The following is a 12,340-nucleotide window of genomic DNA, read 5'->3' on the forward strand; positions in this document are numbered from 1 at the left end:
CATTTGCACAGCTAATCCACATTAGGAAAATTGAAAAAGATAGAATAGTCTTTGCAAAGTATACCCACTGGCAATTTATATAATTGTTATTAAATTGGGTTAGTTACAAAAAGTCTGGGGAATGGGAAGGCCTTCCTTCACCCTTGACTGGCAACTAAATTAGACAGCTAATTTCCCTGAGCCCCAGCACAATAAATGGTGAAGACTTTTCTCTTCATATGTTACACATAGGATGTAAGATGACAAGACTTCCATTTTAAACCTCAAAGTTACTTCTTAAATAAAAGGATGAAAACAGCTTTTTCTCTCTCCTGTGATGCTGAGAATATTCATAAATCTTATGTGTTTGCATCAAGGGCAAAATACTTTGTCTGTTTTTAAAGCATACTGGTTTAAAGCCCGGGGTTTATAACTTCATAGATGATGGGCTTAAAGCACCATGAGTTAATTCTCTCTGGGCTTGAAATGTGTGTGAGTAGAAGGCATCTCGAGGGAAGGGAAGCTATTCCTTGGCATCTTGACCGGAGTTCCAGATCTGGGTACAAATTGCTTTGCCTGAAGCTTCTGAGAACATTCTGACTATTATTTAAAGGACATATATCTTCTCATACTCTGCTTAAGAACTTTGGAGGAGCTGGCCATATTTTCAGAATTATTTGGTTTTGGTCCTTCCAGTATCAATTGCATTGTCTTGCATCTGTCTTTAAGATCTGGAAGATTTTCTGCTTCCTGTTTTTGGTTTTCTTTGACAAACATCTGGAGGCTTTTGTAAGCCAAGTGCTCATTCTGCATCCTATAATATTAGAAGCTGAGTTTCCCCATCTTGTTCTACTTTCTAATTCCCAGTCCTGCTTTCCTCTTCACATTTTGTAACCAATTACAATAATCATAATTACCATAATCTATTTTGCATAACATCCATTTACATTTTGTGTAAGAACGACCATACAAAAGATGTAAATGTCCTGCAAGCAGATTAGAGCTCATTCTTCCATTTCAAAATGTTTAAAATTAATCAGGAAAAATGACTTACAAATTGTGCTGTGAAGGCTGAATAAAACTCAGAAGAGACAGAAATTTTGGACTGAGGCTGACCATCTGTTCTTAAATCACTGAAAAGTAAAACTACAACAGGTGTCTGAAATGCAGAATTTTCAGCCTGAATTAACTTCACTGGGTAATTGTAGATTTAAGACTGTAAGCTCAGGTGTCCAGTCTTACTGTGTATCTCTTCTAGTACTTCTCTCTAATGTCTATTTCATGGTACTCATTAGTTAAACTTGAATATTAGCTGCCAGAGATCTTCAGTCTGAAAGTCAGATTGACAACCAGACATCGAGGTGATTTCATTTCGTTCCACATTATGAACTATTTTGGTTCTCCTTTGTGTTTTTTTAAGAAATATTTTTATTATTATTAAAATATGGCCACAAATATAGAACAGAGTGAGACAATGATTTTCATCAATTGGCTCAAAGTTGTTTCAGTGTTTGTCTGTTTGTTTTTTCTGTTTATTTTCTTTGCTTGTGTTCAGTATCTAAGGAATTGTTTCTTGTCCTAAGTCACATATATAAGAAACCTTTGGTCAGGTGCACTTAGCTAATTCATGAATATTCATGTCCACAGTGGACCTGAGTGCATATACAACTGAATTTTGTCACACAGTCTGGAGTATACAAAAATGTGTTCTCTTGTATTTAGATTGTTATTCACAATAGCTGAATGTAAGGCTAGTGACATTTTATAGGATTTTTTAATATATATTTTTAAAGTTTCCATAACAATGGCTATTCTAGTACCCTGCTTTCTCTGATAGTTGCAAGTAGATGACAGGGAAGAGTGCAAGAATATAGGAACCACATAGGTTTCCCTCCCCTCAGCATTTGCTGAGGCTCTATCCATTTTCTGCTGATGTATTGCCTATGATATATGTGGCTTGTAATCCTTCATGAATTTCTCTTTAATCAGTGTGTCCAGTCTCAACCTGAATCCATGTAATATTTTAATATTAACAAAAATCCCTTCACAGTTAGTTCATTTCACAAGTGCACTGCCCAATGGATATCATAGTGTTTGCATCAGAACTGTAGAACTGACTGCCAGTATAATGGACGACATTCAAAATTCAAAATGTACTGTGCATTAAAGTTTTTTCTTAGCTTTTGAATATCTTAATCAGACTTTTTCAGAATAATTACTACTTTTCCAAAGCCTTTCACTCACCCAACTACAATCTCAATTTTTGCTTGTTATCTTCTAAATGTGCTCATAGAAAATTAGATCGCTTCACACTGTTACACATTTTGCAGTTTGCTTTGAAAAAAGTGTCTTTCAAGTTCTCTCTGAATTATGAGAAAACATTTAGAAATAACTAATTCTACTCTTCACTCTGTTTATCTTATGATGTTGATAGCAGGGAAGTTTGTACAATTACTTTATTTCTATTGTTTTTAGTGAATTTGTGAGAAGTGTACTCTGTATCTGTAAAATGCCATGCTTCATTTGGTTGCTAAATGGGGAAAAGGAAGATGTGCTTTGTGGTCTGTGTCCAACTGACACAACTTGAAAACTGAAACTTACTAGATGAGAATTATTAGTGTGCTCTAGCCAGTGTTCTGCAAATGCTAATTCAGATGCATACAGGCATAGTAGTTGTTTTGAGCTCATTTCAGCAGTTTCCTGATGTAAGCAATGAAAGCTGTTCCAAGCTCCGAAGCCTTAGAGTACATTTGGAGTACATTTACATGAGCTGAAAACATCCGTGACAAACACTGTTTCTTTAAAACTCCGCTAAGGGTATTCACTGTTGATGTGAAGCACTGCCAAGAAGACGCTAGAAGATCTTTCAGAAAAATGAGAGTTGTACTATCTCTCCTGTTGCTATCCTATGACCTGTGAGAAAAAACTACCACAGTCTGGCGATTATCAGGGATTACTAGTGGCAGAGAGGGTGTCAGGGCCCTCACACCCCTTCTGGAAGCTGGGCTGGTTGGAAAAGACCTCTCCTTCAAAGAGCAACCTGTTCCCTGATCCCAAGGAGTCTTGCTTTTGCAGCATTAAATTCAGTCATGATCTTAATAGTAAAATGAGAAATAAAATCTCACATTTTTTTTCATTCAGAGAGGTAAGAGACCTCACTAAAATGTTCAAATGTTTGCTTCTAAATAACTTCCTCATTATGGATACAACAGAAGTAGAAATTTGTAGAAATAACATACAGCTCATATGTATCCAGTTCTGGTATGTTTTGCATTATTCAGTATGAGTATACTGATTGGAAGATCAACACATATGAATATAGCCTACTTGCTGTCCAAAGGATAAGATCTAAAGCAATAGGCAAAATTTTAGATTACACATTGCCTTACCCATGCCAATTTATTATCACAGTTGAGTCAGCACAGAATGACTGGAGTTATTCTTAGGATCACATATATCATAGAATTTGGATTTGTCCTATAGTGAAGGAGGAGATTTGTATTCTTATTCTCTTATGAGTAAGTACATCTGATTCCATTAACCTTGGTTGGTAGTCTGGTTCAGCCAACTATGGATATGTCTACTGAGCAAGAGGGATTACTTTATCAACTAGAAGAATCCATAGCACATGAAATTACCCATCAGATATTTTATCTTTATGAGTAAATAAATTGCTGTCCATAAAAAGTGTTAGTTTATGCATACAGACCAGTAATAAAGGCTCTGTAACTTGGTAAAAAAAATATATTTTTGTCATAACTGGTAAGAGGCAGTAAGATTTGGACTGATGTGACATTGCAGGGTGTTTGTCTGGGTTTGTCTTGGAATGCTTCTACTTGTTTTAACAATTGTCTGAGCTTAAGCTTTGTGGCCATTGTAAAGGTCTGGCAAACCTGGGAAGTTCCAGCTTTGCACGTAACAGCCTGTGATGTCAGTTGAGGCTGAGGAAGGCAATATTCAGACTTTAGCAGCTTTGAACCATAGGACAAAAGGAACATCAACAGCATGAGCATAATGCCAGAGAAATGGAGGTATTCTAGGAAGAGGAGTTCTGTCTGAACAGTTTTGATTGTATTATTATTATGACTCTGCTCTTTCAATTACATAACTTGAACTGTTGGACTGTTAAAACATTAATTCGGTTCAAATTCTTTAGTTTTATAAATGCACTTGTCCATAATGGTATGTATGTGTATGTGTATGTGTATGTGTATGTGTATGTGTATGTGTATGTGTATGTGTATGTGTATGTGTATGTGTATGTGTATGTGTATGTGTGTGTGGGGGGGGTATCTCACAAAAAACAACTTGAAATTCAGTCTCAGAACCAAGCTGAGATATGGCTGTGGAACAGAGTTGTATTTGTTTATACGATGTTGAATTCCAGCTCTCATAAATATATTTCTAAATGGCGATGTTCATAACTAAAATGTTTCTGTTAGGCTGGCCTATTACTCAGTCAGTTTTCTTGTTCCTAACATACGTAGAGAACACCCACATCTACATTTAAAATACACTCAATAAATACAATATCATGAGGAGCAAGGAAGTGATTCGGTAGCACTTGGCCTTTTACTCATGCTCAGAATGAGAAATAGGGTGGGATGACTGAGTGGGTTAGATTGCTTATCCATCTGTCTTTATTTTGTAGGATTTACTTATGTTATAACACAGCAATTTTATTTCTCTGCCTTATTTACTTTGTCTAGATGTTACCTGTCTTTGTGTAAATCTGGCACTAGACATTCATTTCACCCTTCATGATCAAGATCTGTTTTTAGAATTCATCATTGTCATGGTCATAATCATACACCTGTTAAAATGGTATGAGTGAGACCAAGGAGGGTTAACATCTTGTATGACCAAACAGTCAGACATCATGCAAGATACAAACATGGACCTTCTTAAGGACCCTTAGCACACCTAAACTCTCCAGGCATACAAGGAGGAAATTTTCAATATTTATAGGCTAAACATAAATGTTTAACATACATTCCTCTAGTAATTTTATGAAGATACCTGAAGTTTTTTTTCGGAGAATGTTTAAGTGTTGTGTCTTCTTGACAGGCACGAGCCTCTTAACATTTTTATAGTAATATAGAATGTATTGATTTGGAAGGGACCTCTAATGATCATCTAGTTCTGTACCTTTAAACTAAATGTCTTTTGAAGGGAAAACATATAATGTGTCCACAAAGTTCACTTAGCATATGCTGATGCTGATTGTATTCATTTCACACTCAAGCCATTTCTATTTGAATGATGATCACACAGAAAATATTTGCTATCCTTACCTTAATTCAAAAGTTCAGACTTACATGGGTAGAAATTGTTTCCCTATCCTCTCCACTCTTCCAGCTCTCAGGAGAGTATCTTGTTGTGAAGATGAACTTTAAGCCTGTGGTTTTGTGGTCTGAAAATTGAATAACTTCAGGGAAAGAAGACATCTGCTTCTTTATTCAACCTCTTCAGGTCATGAGCAGAGAACTGAGAAAACTTTGGTCTCTACGTATTTATTGAATGACAGTGTTCAGCTTGTGAGTGCTTAAAATCCTGATTTAGTGGATTAATTATGCCAGCCTGTACGTTTTACATTTTAAACACCTTAAACTAATAAATAAATAAATAAACAAACAAACAAATAAATAAATAAATAAAATGGCTGTCTCTGTTAACCTGATGTAACACAGGAATTCCAATGTAGCTGTCAATTAGCTTCTACAGCACCACAGAGGGACTCAGTGTTCATTTCAATCTTCCCAGACTTTTCTAATAGCTATTTTAGGCTGCAAGTTACTTACCAAGGAAATTATAGTGAATTCCACTTTCTGGTACTTAATTCCCTCCAGGTACTGATTAAAGAATATCAGGTATTTAACTCAGTTATAAATCAATGCTAACTTGAAAGCTTAGTTGTAGTTTTTATTCAGTGCCACTTGAAATTAGCTATCTTGTTGAATGATAGTGAAGAGTGAAGATTCATGGAAGTCGTGAGTTCTCAGCAGCTCCGCTCTTGTGAAGAGATGCTGGAAACTGGAAACAGAGGGCATGCATAGAGAAATGTAGGATGCAGTATTTCTTCAAATTCCACTGGGAGGAGAAAAAATATGTAGCATTTTTGAATTGAAAGTATTTTTATAAGGAAGAAAAAAAACAAAGAAAAGCCATTCAGCAGATGGAAACTGCTTCTTAACTCGTCCTACAGATTTACCTCAAGACTGGTTGCCTAAACTCTTGTTTTCAGCAATTTTTTTTTTGGTTTTTAATTCTTTGACTTAAATTTGCTCAACGTAGGATCTGTTACCTCAGTTAAAAACAAACAAAAAAAAAAAAACCAACAACAACAAAACAACAAACAACTTCTTCAGTTCACAGAAGGAAGAAAATAAATAATCACTTGTACAAAACGTGCAAGTTATTATACAGAACCAAAATCTATTACAATTCCAAATAGCCTCAAGGGTCACAGCACATAATTGGCTCTTAACTTGAAGAAAATTTCCCACTAGGCAGAGTCGTATTATATTAACACCGAATTTACTCCACCTACATTGTTGTTGGTGGTGTGTGTGTGTGTGCATTTGTGCCACATGAAAACAGTAAGAGATCTGTATGGAGGCATTAACATTTTCCTCAAGTCCATTGCATATTTTTTTAATAGTTATTTTTATAAAATTAAAACATAAATAATTTTCCTTCACTTAACTTATCAGTCTATGTCAAGCAGTTCATGAGTAGGACATGCACAAATTAAAGAGATTTAAGTATTTTCTTGATTTTATTTTTTTTTTCTTAGCAAATAGGAGAAACTTCCTGAATCTCACACCTCTGAGATTTAGCTACTGACAAGTTATCAGTTTTGCTTACATGTCATTACTGATCTCTTTGTACTGAATATTACTTTAAACATTTGTGAACCTCAGTTTACTACCTGGGTGTTTTCCTGTTACATCATTTTTTTTTTCCTGAAAATAAGAACTCATATGAATAAAGGCAGATTGGTCAGTTGTGGCTCACACTTACCTAAATTCATAAAGTGCTGTAGATTTAAGTTCATTTTATTGTGTCCAAGCCTTGGGTCCCTAGTACAGGAAGAATGCAGAGCTGTTGGAGTGGGTCCAGAGAGGGCTATGAAGATGGTCAGAAGTCTGGAGCACCTCCCCTATGAAGAAAGGCTGTGAGAGAGTTGGGCTTGTTCAGCCTGGAGAAGAGAAGGCTCTATGGGGTAGATCCCAATGCACCAGCCTTCCAGTACTTGAAGGATGCTTATAATCAGGAGGGGGAACAAGTTTTTACATGGCCTGATAGTGATTGGACAAGAGGCAGGATTTTAAACTAAAGGTGGGGAGATTTAAGTTAGATGTTTGGAAGATGTTTTTTTTTTGTTTTTTTTTTTTTTTTAACTGAGAGGGCAGTGAGGTACTGGAACAAGCTGCCCAAAAAGGTTGTGGAAAGCCCATCTCTGGAAGCATTCAAGGGCAGGATGGATGCGGCCCTGGGCAGCCTGATCTGGTGGGTGGAAACCCTGCCCATGGCAAGGGGGTCAGAACTAGATGACCTTTAAGGTCTCTTCCAACCTAAGTGATTCGATGATTCTGTGACTGTAATTGTACTGACAATTACTGTGATATTGAAAATACATTATTTTCTGACTGCTTTTTGCAATAACAGCCAAAAGAATTCATGTTTCCCTGAGAAAGGCTCATTAGCTTATTATTAGCCCATTACAAACTATCTTTCATCTCTATTGGTGAGAATATAGATTATTTTCAAAAAATGTAATAATAATAATAGACTATTTTTAGTCTGATCATTGGTCCATTTAATTTTATTATTATTAATAAAAATAAAATAAAATAAAATAAAATAAAATAAAATAAAATAAAATTAAAAAAAAAAAAAAGAAAGAAAGAAAGAAAGAAAAAAAGAAAAGAAGAAGAAACATTCTATCTAGATCATGCAGGATTAAGATATAATTTCTAGTTACATCCGGTAACATCTTGACTCTATCTATCTCCCCTTTTCTTATCCTGGGTGAACGACGGGAGTCCATTCCGCTAGATGGCGCTGGGCGCAGGCGGGTGGCGGCTGCCGGCGGGACGGATCGAGTACTGCGCAGGGCCGCTCTTCCCCTTCAGCAGCTCCGATGCTGGTATTAAGGTGGTTGGCAAAAGAAACGCCGGACCTTTGAACACCTTTTGCACTGAATAATAAACAGTCTGTTGTAGCTGCGTCTCCTACCGACACGGATGTTGCCCTTCTATCAGTACCGCTGTGCCCGTTAGCTTTTGCTTTGTATGCCTCCCACTTCCACCCTACAAATGCCTGTAGCTAATATATCTGCAACAGGATTTGTCAGAGCTGCAGACTACACTCCGCAGTGGGAAAGGTGAAAAGTTTCACATCAGTGTCTCAGGCTGAAGTATTTGGGATTTTTCTCTTTGTCTACTGTTGGCACTCAGTGGAGTTAGAGAGATATCTTAGTTTCTTATACTATCAGAATAATTCTACTTTATTGTGTTCGACATACATCTTTATATACCATTCACTTCAAACAAGAAAACCCTATTCTTCTAACAGCTCCTCTAATCCATTAATTGGTCCTAGCTTCTCCCAGACAACAGTGATAAGGGTTGAAAGGTTTCTTAAGAGTAACAGGATTAACAATGCATATAAAAAGAACCTCCTGACTACCTTTAGACACAAACAGACACCGCTTGCTCTTGGTCTCACACTCTGGTCTCCCAAGGTTTCACAGTGACAGGGTTTATCAAAGAGTCTGATAAGCTCTTTAGTGACTTGCACACAGTTACATCTTCCAACACACTCTACTACCAAGCAGCACAAACTTCTGATCCACAGAACCACAGAGTTGTAGGAATTGGAAAGGATCTCTGGAGAACAAGACCAGTATCCTGCTATAGCAGGTTCCCTACATCAGGTCTCACAGGTAGGCATCCAGACAGGTCTTGAATATCTCCAAAGAAGGACACTCCACGACCTCTCTGGGCATCCTGTTCCAGTGATGAGTCACTCACAGAAAATGTTCTTTGTATTTGTTCAACCCTGATTGTTCATTTGGGTATTGAAAGGAATGAAAAAAGAAAACATGAAAATTTCGTTGACACATTCCTGTGAGGAGGAGACCAGAACTACAGGAGGCTGGAGCTTTACCTGCCATGGTTTCTTTCTGATGCTCTTCTAATTGATTTGGAGGTTGCCCAGTTCCTTATTACCCCTGCCCTGACCCAGCATGTCTCTCATAGGACTCAGTCCCTCAAGACCTGCCTGTGTCCTGGTCCATGTCCATGTCTGTGTCTTTGGCCCTGGCCCTGGCCTGGCTGCTTCCTTCCTTTTCCCTCAGCAGGGGCTTTGCTTCCCCTGTCCACCAACATTTACAGCCCGCAGAATTCACAGTGCTTTCAGAGCCAGATGGAATGATTTGTGACCAGCCCTGGATACCTGATGTCCTCCACTGTTACATGGACGCTACAGCTCTGCCAGTCCTACCTAGCAACTTCTCCCAAGGGTATCTGGGAGCTATGGTTTCTTGACCTTACTTCTGTTCCAATGTCTCATTCGTCTCCGAGCTCCTTGAATGTGTTTGTTGGCCATGAGGCAGTGACTCTGTCAGTGGACTGGACACCTGTATCAGATTTCAGACTACTTGGTTTCCTCCAGTGTTTATCTAGAAAGGGAAGAATCTTATTTGCACATGTTCGAAAAGTTTTTGAAGAGTGTGGATATAAGTAACACCTTAAAGAGATGCCATACTGTCAGTCAGCCCCAGTACCTCCTATTAAATCTAAAAAGCATAAAGCATAGTGCAAATGCTGTGGTTTACTTTCTCAATCATACAACATGAGATGTGTTTTTAAACAGATGTGTAGTTCTGTCTCTTAACAGCCTAAGAAGCCACATAGCTACTGAAAAGTTCATGCTTTGTGGTTAATGCTTGGTCCTTAACTCTCTTTCTTCATAAATAGCTGGCTATGTAGTGGAAGCGGCTCCACACAAACACATTATTTAGGAAAAGCACATGTGTAGAAGATCGGCTTGTGGTGACTGGCAGGATGTGCTGATCTTGAGCTTCAGAAGAGGGAATGAGTTATGTAGTTTGATGTTCTGTGATTGTTTCTGGGTGTGACTGGTATTGCACAGTCTCTGTAACTATAAGACTTCAGGTTTGCATTCCTTCACAGATCCATTTTGATAGTTCCATTCTTAAAGTGCACAAACTTCCATTTGAATAATTTACACAGTAGCTGAGCCTGCAGATTTGTGTCTGCATCTCCCTAGGGTTTCTAAACCACCGTGCTGCAGTGATATTTTTCCTTTCCTAAATGATTACCGAGCTTGTCACAATTACTTCTTTACTCCCTACTATTGATGTGTCTGTGATAAGGCAATAAAAGCTTGTGAATATAGGAATATCTCTTCAAATATGAACAGATACTATTTCTATAGTTCTGTCTTTCACCCAAGCACAAATAAACTGATGAAACTAAAGCGCAGAGGTGTAAAGACTGTCCTGGCTGGTAGAAATCAGTATAATTCCCCCAGTGATTATGATGCTGTACTCATTTCTAGCAGTAGAGGATTTTAACCTTTACTTTTATAATCATTTAATATACTGCTGTACTCTGTGAAGATTTTGTTCTTCCGTATGAAGAATAAATTCATATTTCAAACTGAAATTAAAAGATTAAAAAACAAACACACACACACACACACAAACAAACCAAAACCATAAAACAATGACTCAGGAAAATACCTGTAGAAAATGATGTTACTTCTAGGATACAGGATTGCAAAAGATGTACTAAATAAGGTTGGTTTATATATGCTCAGTAAGACAGAAGATCCCTATTGGAAACACAGAAAATGTATTGCAAAAAATGGTATTTTATTGTGCATGACTTCCTTTACCTGATGATAAAATAATGCCGCTCATTATTTGGAATCAATCCCAAGATCAGAGTATGTGATAACAAACAAAACAACAGCTACAATGAAAAAAGTCACCATACTGCTAGGGATTTTTAATTAATTTATTTAATTTTTAGATTTTCTATCCAAATCTTGCTTCTGACCTGCTTATGTATTCCTCAACAATACTAGTGGTGTAGTGTTTGAGTCTTTCAGCAGACAATAAGCAGTATTTCACACCAAACTGACTCTGGAGTTACTAAATGTGTGTTCTCATAATTTCACAGTTTCCCCTGCTTAATGGAAATATTCCATGAAATAGAGATACTGAACTAATATTCTTCATCCATTAGAAACAGAAAATACATTCAGGAAGATAGATATAATATGTGCAATACATAGTAAAATGCAGCAGAGGAATAATCTCATTTGCACTTAACTTTCTGAAAGATTTTAGTAAAAAAGAAAAAAAAATCCTAGTGCAGAAGAAAGGAAAAAAAAAAAAAAAGAACAAAGAAATACCTGATTTTTAGGAATGCCTTTAGGCATCTAAGTGAATGTAACTGCTATGGAAGATCCTTAGGTCGAGAAGAGTGTCTGTGCCATTCAATATTAAAAAAAAAATTGCCTTTGTGTAAAATTTCTTTGGGAAAAAATGGATATAGAAATGGTACTGACTTTATCCTAGAAATTTTCTACCATCAAAGGGAGAACTGGATGGTAATATGGTTTCTCTAATGGTAATAAAGAAACAAATCATATCTGAAATTCTATCATAAAGACATTTTAAAATCGGAGATACAGAAAGGCTGGTAATGCTGTAAGGAATCAATGTAGTTCCTTATGTATGAATGTAGTTGCTATCATTTCTTTATAAGCAGTCATTAAACAACTTGCAGTCATATTGATTTAGTTTTGGTTCTGATGGATTATGAAGATATCTTGTAAGGTTTACTTGGCAGAAATGAACAGAAATAGCCTTTTCTCATATTTTTCATTTGATTGAATGGATATCAGGGGAAAGTTCTTTACTATGGGCATGTTAAGGTGATGGATCAGGCTGCCCAGAGAGGCTGTGGCTGCCCCATCCTGGAGGTGTTCAAGGCCAGGTTGGATGGGGCCCTGGGCAGAGTGGTCTTGTGTTAGATATGGAGGTTGGTTTCCCTGCCTGCAGCAGGAGAATTGGAGCTTGATGATTCTTGAGCTTCCTTCCAATCCAAGCTATTCTATGATTCTATGATTTAATTTGAGTTTAAACCAATAAATATATAACTGGTACTTAGGTACAAACAGATTCAGAATAAATATTAATTTAAATATTATTAAATATACTTTAATATTACTAAATATTATTCGAATATGAACGCTGATATTTATTAATTTAAATGGATTTAGATAGATTTAAATATATGCTTTATTCTTTTAGGCACAT

Source organism: Coturnix japonica, chromosome 1 (genome assembly GCF_001577835.2).
Source record: "Coturnix japonica isolate 7356 chromosome 1, Coturnix japonica 2.1, whole genome shotgun sequence".
NCBI lineage: Eukaryota > Metazoa > Chordata > Aves > Galliformes > Phasianidae > Coturnix > Coturnix japonica.